Here is a 13,357-nt window from a genome sequence, read left to right as displayed (position 1 = left end):
ATTTCGAAAGCTTCTATTCTCTTCTTGCCCTAACTATTTATCGTCCACGTTTCACTTCCATAAATGGCTACACTCCATACAAATACTTTAAGAAATGTCTTTCTGACGCTTAAATCTTTCTCTTCATCAGAAACGCTTTCCTTGCCATAGCCAGTCTACATTTTATATCCTCTCTACTTCGACCATCATCAGTTATTTTGCTCCCCAAATAGCAAAACTCCTTTACTACTTTAAGTGTCTCATTTCCTAATCTAATACCCTCAACATCATCCTGCTTAATTCGACTACATTCCATTATCCTCGTTTTGGTTTTGTTGATGTTCATCTTATATCCTCCTTTCAAGACACTATCCATTCCGTTCAACTGCTCTTTCAAAGTCCTTTGCTGTCCCTGACAGAATTACAATGTCATCGGCGAACCTCAAAGTTTTTATTTCTTCTCCATGGATTTTAATACCTACTCCGAACTTTTCTTTTGTTTCCTTCACTGCTTGCTCAATATACAGATTGAATAAAATCGGGGAGAGCCTACAACCCTGTCTCACTCCCTTCCCAACCACTGCCTCCCATTCATGTCCTTCGACTCTTGTAACTGCCATCTGGTTTCTGTACAAATTGTAAATAGCCTTTCGCTCCCTGTATTTTACCCCTGCCACCTTCAGAATTTGAAAGAGAGTATTCCAGTCTACATTGTCAAAAGCTTTCTCTAAGTCTACAAATGCTAGAAACGTAGGTTCGCCCTTCCTTAATCTAGCTTCTAAGATAAGTCGTAGGGTCAGTATTGCCTCACGTGTTCCAACATTTCTACGGAAGCCTAACTGATCTTCCCCGAGGTCGAGATTCTACTAGTTTTTCCATTCGTCTGTAAAGAATTCGCGTTAGTATTTTGCAGCTGTGACTTATTAAACTGATAGTTTAATCTCTCAACACATCTGTCAACACCTGCTTTCTTTGGGATTGGAATTATTATATTCTTCTTAAAGTCTGAGGGTATTTCACCTGTCTCATACATCTTGCTCACCAGATGGTAGAGTTTTGTCAGCACTGGCTCTCCCAAGGCCGTCAGTAGTTCCAATGGAATGTTGTCTACTCCGGGGGCTTTGTTTAGACTCAGGTCTTTCAGTGCTCTGTCAAACTTTTCACGCAGTATCGTATCTCCCATCTTCATCTACATCCTCTTCCATTTCGATAATTTTGTCCTCAAGTACATCGCCCTTGTATAGACGCTCTATATACTCCTTCCATCTTTCTGCTTTCCCTTCTTTGCTTAGAACTGGGTTTCCATCTGAGCTCTTGATGTTCATACAAGTGGTTCTCTTATCTCCAAAGGTCTCTTTAATTTTCCTATAGTCAGTATCTATCTTACCCCTAGTGAGATAAGCCTCTACATCATTACATTTGTCCTCTAGCCATCCCTGCTTAGCCATTTTGCACTTCCTGTCGATCTCATTTTTGAGACATCTGTATTCCTTTTTGCCTGCTTCTTTTACTGCATTTTTATATTTTCTCCTTTCATCAAATAAATTCAATATTTCTTCTGTTACCCAAGGATTTCTACTAGCCCTCGTCTTTTTACCTAGTTGATCCTCTGCTGCCTTCACTGCTTCATCCCTCAATGCTACCCATTCTTCTTCTACTGTATTTCTTTCGCCAATTCCTGTCAATTGCTCCCTTATGCTCTCCCTGAAACTCTGTACAACCTCTGGTTCTTTCAGTTTATCCAGGTCCCATCTCCTTAAATTTCCACCTTTTTGCAGTTTCTTCAGTTTTAATCTACAGGTCATAACCAATAGATTGTGGTCAGAGTCCACATCTGCCCCTGGAAATGTCTTACAATTTAAAACCTGGTTCCTAAATCTCTGTCTTACCATTATATTATCTACCTGAAACCTGTCAGTATCTCCAGGCTTCTTCCATGTATACAGCCTTCTTTTATGATTCTTGAACCAAGTGTTACCTATGATTAAGTTGTGCTCTGTGCAAAATCCTACCAGGCGGCTTCTTCTTTCATTTCTTGGCCCCAGTCCATATTCACCTACTATGTTTTCTTCTCTCCCTTTTCCTACTACCGAATTCCGGTCACCCATGACTATTAAATTTTCGTCTCCCTTCACTGTCTGGATAATTTCTTTGATTTGATCATACACTTCATCAATTTGTTCGTCATCTGCAGAGCTAGTTGGCATATAAACTTGTGTAAGTAGGCTGTTTAGGTTTTTTTATTGGTAACGCCGCCGCCACGTAGCGCTCTGTATAAAAATCACTGGCTGTGCCGTGTGCAGTCTGTGTTTAGTCTGCATTGTTGTCTGCCATTGTAGTGTTGGGCAGGGGCAGCTGGATGCTAACAGCGCGTAGCGTTGGGCAGTTGGAGGTGAGCCGCCAGCAGTGGTGGACGTGGGGAGAGAGATGGCGGAGTTTTAAAATTTGTAAGAATTGGTGTCACGAACTGATTTATATATTATGACTATTAAGGTAAATACATTGTCTGTTCTGTATTAAAATCTTTCATTTGCTAACTATGCCTGTCAGTAGTTAGTGCCTTCAGTAGTTTGAATATTTTATTTAGCTGGCAGTAGTGGTGCTCACTGTATTGCAGTAGCTCGAGTAACGAAGATTTTTGTGAGGTAAGTGATTTGTGAAAGGTATAGGTTAATGTTAGTCAGGGCCATTCTTTCGTAGGGATTTTTGAAAGTCAGATTGCGTTGCGCTAAAAATATTGTGTGTCAGTTTAAGCGCAGTCGTGTATAAATTTTTCCAAGGGGACGTTTCACTTGTACTACTTTAGTAGGTGTGGGCTTCGTATCTATCTTGGCCACAATAATGCATTCACTATGCGGTTTGTAGTAGCTTACCCGCATTCCTAATTTCCTATTCATTATTAAATCTACTCCTGCATTACCACTATTTGATTTTGTGTTTATAACCCTGTAGTCACCTGACCAGAAGTTTTGTTCCTCCTGCCACCGAACGTCACTAATTCCCACTATATCTAGCTCTAACCTATCCATTTCCCTTTTTAAATTTTCTAACCTACCTGACCGATTAAGGGATCTGACATTCCACGCTCCGATCCGTAGAATGCCAGTTTTCTTTCTCCTGATGACGACATTCTCTTGATTAGTCCCCGCCCGAATATCCGAATGGGGGACTATTTTACCTCCGGAATATTTTACCCAAGAGGACGCCATCATCATTTAATCATACAGTAAAGCTGCATGCCCTCGGAAAAATTACGGCCGGAGTTTCCCCTTGCTTTCAGCCGTTCGCAGTACCAGCACAGCAAGGCCGTTTTGGTTATTGTTACAAGGCCAGATCAGTCAATCATCCAGACTGTTGCCCCTTCAACTACTGAAAAGGCTGCTGCCCCTCTTCAGGAACCACACGTTTGTCTGGCCTCTCAACAGATACCCCTCCGTTGTGGTTGAACCTACGGTACGGCTATCTGTATCGCTAAGGCACGCAAGCCTCCCCACCAACGGCAAGGTCCATCGTTCATGGGGGGGGGGGGGGGGGGTTTAGGATTATTTCACTTTTTTATGTTGACGAGATGCATTATCCTGACAACTGTTTTCCGTTGTCACATTGAAAACTGTGGAAAAGCGTGTATTTTTGTGCTAATATTGTGACATTAAACATTTCCACTACACCATTGTCTTCAATCCTACAATAAGTACACAAAAAATATTGCACCTTACATAGGCAATAATCGAAAACATGCGGTTTTCATCCAGTTTGAAGTGGCAAATAAACCGATAACTTTTTAACCAAATACACTCTCGCAAACGAATAGCAGCCATAGGAGATAGCTCACAAAACACTTTCCAGAATACTGATGAACTGTGTGAGACCCATTCCAGATAGGACTAATATAGGGTACAGATTGCATACAAAAAGGACAGTACGAATAGTCACAAGCTTGTCTCACTCGTGGGACAGCGTTTCAGAGAAGCTGAAAAAATTTAAATAGCGAACGCTTGTGACAGACGCCAAGTACGCCGTATGCTTACGAAGTTTCCAGAGCCAGGTTTAGTGAAGTATCTACAAATACTCTACAACACCCTACTTACCGCTCCAATAGATTTCGCGAAGCAAGATTACACCAAATTAAGGGGCACACGGGTGTATAGGCCAATAAGCTTCCAGCGCTCCGTACGCCGATGGAACGCGAAGACGACCTAATCGCTGGTGCAACGGGAGGTAATCTATGACATGTGTTTCACAGTGGTTTGCAGAATACAGATGTAGCTGTAGGCCCGGAAATAGAAAGTCGATAATTACATAAGTTATTACACGTACTTCTAACGTTCATACGTATGCTATACGAGAATTTTGAGTAGAGGATTTTATATCGGAAACTTTAGAATAACAATTACGTTATTGTGGGATATCCTATTCGGTAAATTTAAATAGCCGATATTTGTAAAAGACTTCAAAAATTCTCGTGCCACCTTCATACATTGCGTGTATAGAATAAAAAAGTTTACAAAATGTGCTAAGGCACACAGACGTTGGTTACTTCCTCAATATGCAGAAGGAATAGGACAGAAAATCGCTAATACTGGTAGGAAGTACCCTTTGCCACACATTGCACGTTGGCTTGTGGTGTATGCATGTAGAAACAGAAAAATATTAAGCGTATCTGTAAATCCAAGGAACACCAACAATCGCATGTTGGTTTGATTCGTGGAAAAGTGTAAAATACAGAAATGAAATACCTGAATTAGCAGATACTCAAACAAAAAACATGTTATTTCGTAACTATCATCATTCAGAAACTTAATAAACAGTTACAGGACCACAGTTATCAGGACCACAGAACGTCCTACATACGCCTGCATAGCCGTTTCCTGCAACGTAAGCGATTACAGCTGTTCAGTCTTGCTTCACCTCCGCATATGCAACATCTTAGCAGACACACTTCGTGACTCGTGCTGTGTATTCCGGTCAGAGCACTACAGTGAGTAATAACTGACCAAACAGTTACGTGCGATGATTTCTTTCTCAGGCTCGTATTTCCCAAAGTAGCTTTCATTTGAAGCGCCTGTATAACTTTGGGACTAACCTTCTAGAAACCCAATATCCCAAAAATCTTTATTCATCAACTGAAACCAATGAATTCATTACATTAAACAGCTATTCAGCTTGATGATTTCTACTTTATCTTTCCTAATTCATGTCACTAAAAACATAAATAATCTCATTCATTTTTCATTTGCCACTCCTAGTACTGAGCATCCATTTCAGGATAATACACAGCCTGTAATTCTAAGAACGGATCGGTAGATGACAGTGCCACCTTTGCACAGCATACCGTTAGTTGAAGACTTTCTATTTTGCTGCCCGCATCTCGTGGTCGTGCTGTAGCATTCTCGTTTCCCACGCGCGGGTTCCCGGGTTCGATTCCCGGCGGGGTCAGGAATTTTCTCGGCCTCGTGATGGCTGGGTGTTTTGTGATGTCCTTAGGTTAGTTAGGTTTAAGTAGTTCTAAGTTCTAGGGGAGTGATGACCATAGATGTTAAGTCCCATAGTGCTCAGAGCCATTTTTTCTATTTTGCTAATGAAGAGATATAAGAACCAAGGGGGAAGCTAAAAACCATATACGAAATACTGTATTCAACTGAATGTACTTAAATCAAGCAAACGATTCCAGTAAATTTATATTTAACTGAGAACTATGAATGAAAAAAGTGAACTTAAATGTTTAAATGTAAATGACAGTGCATGATATGAGTTCCTGCAAATGGTCTATTTAATCAAATGTTTTACTCCGTTCAATTATTGGTTAAGTGGCCCTACTTAAAGTACACTTTATTGTAAACCATTTTATTAAATTGCATTTCACGATTTAGTGTAACCATTTAAGGGTTGATGATAGATTTTATAGTCACTCTTTGTATTCAGTAAGGTGCCACATAAACGAATGTAAATTCGCTTTTCTCTGAAATTGAAAGAGCTGTACCTTTACCGGGACCAAGAAGGAATTCCCGACTGGAGTAGCCACTGGGTTCTTATCAGTGCATCGTTTCCATACTCAGAAAAGGTCCATTGTATATATAGCAGCCCACTACAGCATTCATCATTATGTATCATTTGGTAACAGCGACTCACACGAAATCTTTGGATTCCAGTTTAGTTTAGAAAGCCATCAGATGGTTTCGCAGATATATACTTTATTAATTGTTAATATGTTTTTATCTTATGTTTAAAGGCACGAGATTAGTGACTGCGATAGACACCGACATCGTAATTCATTATAAATATCACCTGACAAAGAAGTTGACCCACTATCAACACTTCTTAAGTGTCGTAAACCTGAGGATGTACTTAGCACCAAGCACAATATATTGCTGCTTCGTCAAGTACTGTCGTCGTTCAGGACCTTGGGGCGCTTACATGTAATTTTCCACATAAAGCAGCATATGACACATATTGCTCAGTTCATCCTTCTTTTAGTCTGTATTTCATGCAGGATCATTTTTAGTACCATGCTGATGACTGGTTTCATCAGATTGAGAAGCTTTGCTTTTTTCCCTGTCATGTTCCTAGGCTCGTTTCAGGCTGCACTGTCGTTTACAGGCTCATTGTCGCAAACTGTAGTCACATGCTTTGCTTTACACTCCCTATCGACTTCTTCATGACCCACAACCAATTCTAGAGGAGGCGTATCCAAATAGTAAGTGTACAAGATTTTTATTTTTTTCAGAAAAAGTGCGTACAAAAAAATTATAGTGCTCGAAAAATAATTATAGGACATTGCTGACACACTAGTTGTGCCTGTTCAGTGCATGTGGTGAGTCGTGGCCTCTAATGCCTTCGTTGAAGAATCTCCCACCAGCTCCTTCCTCCACTTCAGCTCTTTCTGCACCTTCTCGTCGGCTGAAATTTTAATTCCCCTCGTCTATGCTTCCAGGAAGTTGAAAAGCTGATAATCTGAAGGCACCAGGTCATTGGAATGTGGAGGGTGGTTTAAAATATCCTCATCAAATGAGTCCAAGAGCGCGTTGGTGGATAAGGCGGTGTCAGGATGGGCGTTGTCGTACATCTCCCTCTTTTTCTAAAAATATTCCTTTTGAGTTTTTTAGGGTCTCACAATATCGTTGTACATTGATGCTCTCCTCCTGAGATAGAAATTAGACGAAAATGTGGCCTTTTCGGTCCCAAAACACTGAGGCCATGATTTATTTACCAGAAATTGCGGTTTTGTTCTCTTTTTTGTTGCGTAACTGGAACGACATCTCTGTGACGACTGTCGTTTTGTCTCATCCTTGTACCGAGCCATCCACGTTTCATCTACAGTCACCATAGAGCTAAAAGATCCTCACCTTCAAATTCCAATCTCTCAAGAAACTCGTCGTTGCTGTTGACCCTATTCATTCAGCACTGTCGCATACTTTCCGGTATCCCAGCGATTCAGGAGTTCTAGGGAGTTGTGGAAACATCGCAAATATATCCTTCACTCTGAATGGGCGATCTCCATGAACAGTTCCATCGATTTTTGCACCAGTTCTACAGTCAAAATGAAAGTTCTTCCACTCCTCTGCTCATCGTAAGTGTTTGTTCTACCTTCACTAAACTTCCTACATAACTTAAACCGACTCGCTTTGTTCATACTACCTTCGCAGTAAACCGTTTTGATGCATGAAAAAAATTTGATTGGTGTTATTCCTTCCGCCAGTAGAAAGTCGGTCACAGCACGTGGTTCGCATTTGGCGAGATTGCTTACCTACATCTTTCACGCAACTGGACACTACAACATGAGATTATGTAATACTTTGTTCTCGAGATTCTCTCTCTGCTCAGTCGATCCCTCATACCGCTTAGTGTTTCCATCCATCAAAAAGGAAAAATCCCCATTCTGTTATGGTCACAGCACACTTAATTGCTGAATATGCCTCGTGTATAACTAGAAATTCAGTCCCTGTAGTTGAACATGATAACTCCAGAAAATAGTTTAACACGAAGTAGAAACAAGAAACGCATAACAATTAACTATTAACGTCATCTGCGTACCCATGTTGTATCTCAAAGCTTGCCGTATCTAAGAAATTATACGGGACCTCGTTGCAAACACTTACGTATTTACTACGATGAACGAAATGGTTCAAATGGCTCTAATCACTATGGGACTTAACATCTGAGGACATCAGTCACCTAGACTTAGAACTTCTTAAACCTAACTAACCTAAGGGTAAGGTGTCAGGCAAATCTCACACCTTCCATGAAAACCCTGACATGATAAGCAAATCCAGTAGTATGTCACATAGCTCCGAATAAATCATGACATTAAATTAACCAAAGTAATACGAGTAACGAGTGAGCAAATGGAATACCACAGACTAACACAAGAATGCCTAAATGCATGTCATACCTTCCCACCGTGAGACAGACGCAGTTCCGAGGGGAGAAACGAGAACAGAACCCGAAAGCAGAACCTTGTTAAGCTGGAAGTCCCTACGATAAGGGACGGACTCCAACGTTTCCAGCTAACCGCTAGGACCACCCCAGCCGCAAGTTTCAGCGTGAGACTTTTTCGCGTCTCTGATACATTGCTCCACCACGAAAAGTATAACATTTCTCACTGGATAGACAGAATTTTTGTAGGTGGAGCTTAAGGTTAGCATTGAGACCCCGATTGGTCAGATGAAAACACAGCCAGATAGTTTTTTTTTAACCAACTTCGGTAAATTGTTGTAAGGAGAAGTCAGGAGAGAGTTGCTTCCGAGACGGCGAGGTGAGCGGAGATGTGCTGTCCGCCAGCCCCTGACGAACAATGACAAGGTAATGAACGCACGCGATGCCACATAACAGCGCATAAAGCTTCATTCAGAACTGCAGACGTCTCATCTGCTACACCCCCTTTCTGCGTAATACTAGTGTCGATCGTCAATTAAAGCTCATGGTGTTCACATTTGCCACTTGAAGTAAAAATCTGAAACGCGATGATTTTTCTGTTATATAGTTATTGAGAAGCTACATCAGCCACTGTAATTTACGACAAGTTAGATAAGTAATTAAAGATAATTGAGGGTCACTGTAGACCATTTTGATAGTTTTCTCTTTTGTGAAACTTAATTTAAACCTAGATTATATATGTGATATGGCACAGGTCATCCTTCGATCCATTGTAGAACTTGGAAACCCATTCAGGGAATATTCGTTCACATTTTCATTGATCGCAGTTGGTTTTTACCATCCTGTATTAAAACATTTCCTTTTATCAATAGCGAAATTTATAAACAATGTTTTGTGAGTAGAATAAAATTTCCATTGCTAAACTTAACTGCTTTTTCGAAGTTATTTAACCAGCTAACTAAAAATAGGAAAGCTTAGAACCCCTTCGACTAAATTTAGTTAGTATTAAGATTCTTTTATAGGGAGTGCAGTGGATCTGACTCTGAAATCATTAAGTATTTGGTTATATCATCGCTAGTCTCACTGAACTCTTCTGAACTCTACATGTCGTGTGTGGTCTGACGTCTCCTTACCAGCAACAGGTCCCATGTTCAAACTAGTCAATTCCCTAAAAAAACACGCTCAGAGCGTCGTTGCGCGGAAGTGGTAGGGAGACATGATATAGAACAACAGACACCACGCAGAATGTTAGAAAGGTCATCATACACATCCATGCCCGAGGCAGGATTCGAACCTGCGAGCGTAGCAGCAGCGCGATTCCGGACTGCAGCGCCTAGAACTGCTCGGCCACAGCGGGTGGCTACGTTGAACGGATGGATTATTCTTCCAGAGCGATACATAAAATTTCTCGTCATAGCAGTCTCAGAACCGTAATGAATGCTTAATTCTTGGATCAGAGAAAAAATCATATGACATTTAGTTTTCTGTGGCTTTCAAAGTATTGATAAAAAGGAAATGACACTTTGTCGTGGGAGAAATCCACCATTTCTTGTTGATGGCATGTCATGGTGCCTCATGTAGCAGTGTCTGTGAAGAAAGTTCCACAAATACTTTATCGGTGATACACCGGCTGAACGTGAAGTCTGAGTGGGGTCTTGATGACCTTGTGCATAATGTGACAGTCCAGGGGCCGTTTTCTTTCTGGAATATTGCACCCCGCCAGTAATGTAGTGAAGATTTACGTCATTCGGTTTAATGTTCAGCGTGCATTGTTGAATGATGAGACACGAAGCACTGTGGTTCATATTTGGAAGATAATGGAACACACAAAAGCTCGAACGATAATACTGGAGCATTTAGCTTGCGTAGCGCTTCCGGATGCACTCTTACTGTATAAGGATATTGAAATATAAATCGTAGAAGGAAATGACATGTTACTGTCACGCCTCTATTTACATCTGTTGATGCTACAATAGTGGGTGAGACGTAGAGAAGTATTCTTGTAGGAGAGATATTCAAGTTTGTTTATATATTTGTTCTGAGTTTATTAATGCTGCTGGACCACCTGTTACTACCTACTTCTATCCCTTTAATTTCCTCAATCTCTCACATAGTATTGACTGCTGCCAAGATATCCGAAATGGAGTCAATGAACGTGGGGAGGATTAATATAAAGAAATTATTTATTTCTGAATTTAAAGAATTTTCAGCAACCTCCAAGCGTTAAATTTTGTAGTATACAACAACTGCGCTACTTGTGAAGCTTATGTTTTCTATTGAACAAGTTCACATAGCTCTTAAGGCATGCATTTTGGAACCAATGGGTAATGGGTATTTTTACTCGTCCTGGTCCGTAGAAATTCTACCAAAATATGGAAAGCACAGTACAATGGATATACAGTATTTGACAGTATTTAAGATGAAAAAGTGCTCATAGATCTTAAGGTATGTATTTTAGAGACGACGTCTACTGACTCTTTTTCTTGTTTTGGTGTAAGGAACCTGTAAAGAGAAATTAGTTACATCCTGTATACTTGTTGTTACGTTCATTCCGAAGTGCGGTTTGATGTAGCTCTCCATATTTACCTATCCTGTACTAGTCTCTTCATCTCTTCGTAACTACTATAGCCTCTTAACGCTTTTGGAGGTGTCCTATGAAACGATTTCTTCTTTAAGTTAGTTTATACTTTAAATTTCTTTTCTCTCTGACTGCATTCAGTATCTATTCATTAGTATGTATCCATTTAATCTTCAGGATTTCTCTGGAGAGCCACATAGCGGAAGCTTGTATTTTCCTCTTTTGTGTAATGCTTATAGTCCAAGTTTTCCAGCCATGCAAGGCTACCCCCCTGACAGATATTTTTTAAAAGAATATTTTCTACACATAAATTTATATTCGATGTTAACTCATTTTGGAAGTGAGTGTTTCCCTAATGCTAGTCTGCTTTTTGTACCCTTTTCCTCTACCGTTACAGTTATTTTGCTGCCCATACAGTAAAACTCGTCCACTCCTTTCCGTGCCTCGTCACCTAATCTACTTCCCATACCATAACGGGATTTAATTCGACTTCATCTCAGGATCAATGTTTTACTTTTGTTGATGTTTATCCTAAAATTTATTTTCGAGGCGCTATAGATTTCGTTGTACTGTACTTAAAAGTATATTAATGTAAAAGGTAGAATTAGAATATCATCGGTAAACACTAAATTTTATATTTTATCTCCATGAACTTCAATTCCTTTTACAAATTTTTCCTTGATTCCTTTATTATTTGCTCGATGTATGGATTGAATGTCGTGATTAATGGGATACTAATCTGTCTCTGTCGTTCCCCACTCATCTAATGCATTTCTCTCATGTTCTTCGACTCTTACAACTGCCGTCCGGTTTCTGTTCAAGTTTTAGGTAATCTTTCACTCTCTGTATTTTATTTCTACCAACTTTATAATTTCAGAGAGTTCTAGATCTATCATCAAAACTTTCTCTATAGCGAATTCCAAAACAACGTATATATTTTTGGAAGCGAATATCTCTTTAATTAAAGAAGAAAAAACCAAAATATTTGTGGTGTCAAATACATTAACGTGTTATACGCTCGAAATGACCACCTTCCACCTCATTGCATCCTCGAAAAAGGAGTAGAACATAGCGACCTGCTAACTATACTGTTTATAATGGAATAGTATTGCAGACTTGTTCAATTTGCCCTCTTAGTTCATCCACTGTTTATGGTTTTAAGAAGTACACTGTGTTCTTCACATACCTCAATGATAGAAGTATAAATGAGTTAAATCTGCTGATGGAGCTGGATACTTTACTCCTTTTCGTCCTATCCATCTCGAAGACAATATGTCACTGACAAAATCCCCCATATCAACTTGAAAATGAGATGACGTTCCATCTTGTTGCAATGATTAATGTTCATTGCCGAAAACCTTGTTAATACAGGGTGATCTCTTTTGCAGCATTTCTAGGATCTCTTCAAAGAAGTACGGTCTCATTAATCCTCTTGACGCCAAACCAAGCTGATGCTCTTTGTCGAGTAGTACGTCTTTCTTCACTTACTTTTGCGTTTTCATGCACAAAATTATGGTGATTAATCTTCCGTTAATTATACAAGTCGCTATATTCGACTAAATATTTAGACCTTGCTAATGCTCATATTTGCTCGCATCTCGTGGTCGTGCGGTAGCGTTCTCGCTTCCAACGCCCGGGTTCCCGGGTTCGATACCCGGCGAGGTCAGGGATTTTCTCTGCCTCGTGATGGCTGGGTCTTGTCTGATGTCCTTAGGTTAGTTAGGTTTAAGTAGTTCTAAGTTCTAGGGGACTGATGATCATAGATGTTAAATGCCATAGTGCTCAGAGCCATTTGAGTCACTTTTTTTTTGTTTTTTTTTTTTTTTGCTCATATTCTTCAGGCATGTATCTGAACCACTCACAGATTTCAATTAACCTATCGAGCTCATCCTCAAGCAGGATATGAAGAAGTGTTGAAAAGTAAAGCTTGTACCTCTCTGCGTTCACAAAACTGTGTGAGTACTGATTCTGCTGATGCCAGTATCGAGAGCGTTGCCTGAATCACTGTATCAACACTTCCGTTATCGATTGAACGCCACCACCTTCCACTTCGTCCTTTCTTCACATTATGCGCCATTCCATCCACTTCAACCTTTTCTTGAAGTCTTTTATTTATTAACCATGAAGGTGGTGGTACTCTAAATGCAACTTTCCGACATCGTCGAAACTCAATCACAATCCTTGTTTTCCAGAAACCCTTTAGCGCCCACTTCAGTTCTTCGAACGATAATACCGTGTTTAATTCCAGTCCTGGAAGTGCTGATAAAATTTTCGCTGCCTTCTGAATTATTACTCAGAAAAAAAATACTTTTGTCTGTGTCAATTAAGGAGTGATTCAGCTTCGAAGAGTGTATACGTTATTTTGTGACACCTTGTATGTCTGCAGATGTTTTGATAATATGTTTGCCTACTGTCGGTCATCCTTTA

The sequence above is a fragment of the Schistocerca gregaria genome, chromosome X (assembly GCF_023897955.1).
Source record: "Schistocerca gregaria isolate iqSchGreg1 chromosome X, iqSchGreg1.2, whole genome shotgun sequence".
In the NCBI taxonomy this organism is placed as follows: Eukaryota; Metazoa; Arthropoda; class Insecta; order Orthoptera; family Acrididae; genus Schistocerca; species Schistocerca gregaria.
This window is presented reverse-complemented; position numbering follows the sequence as displayed.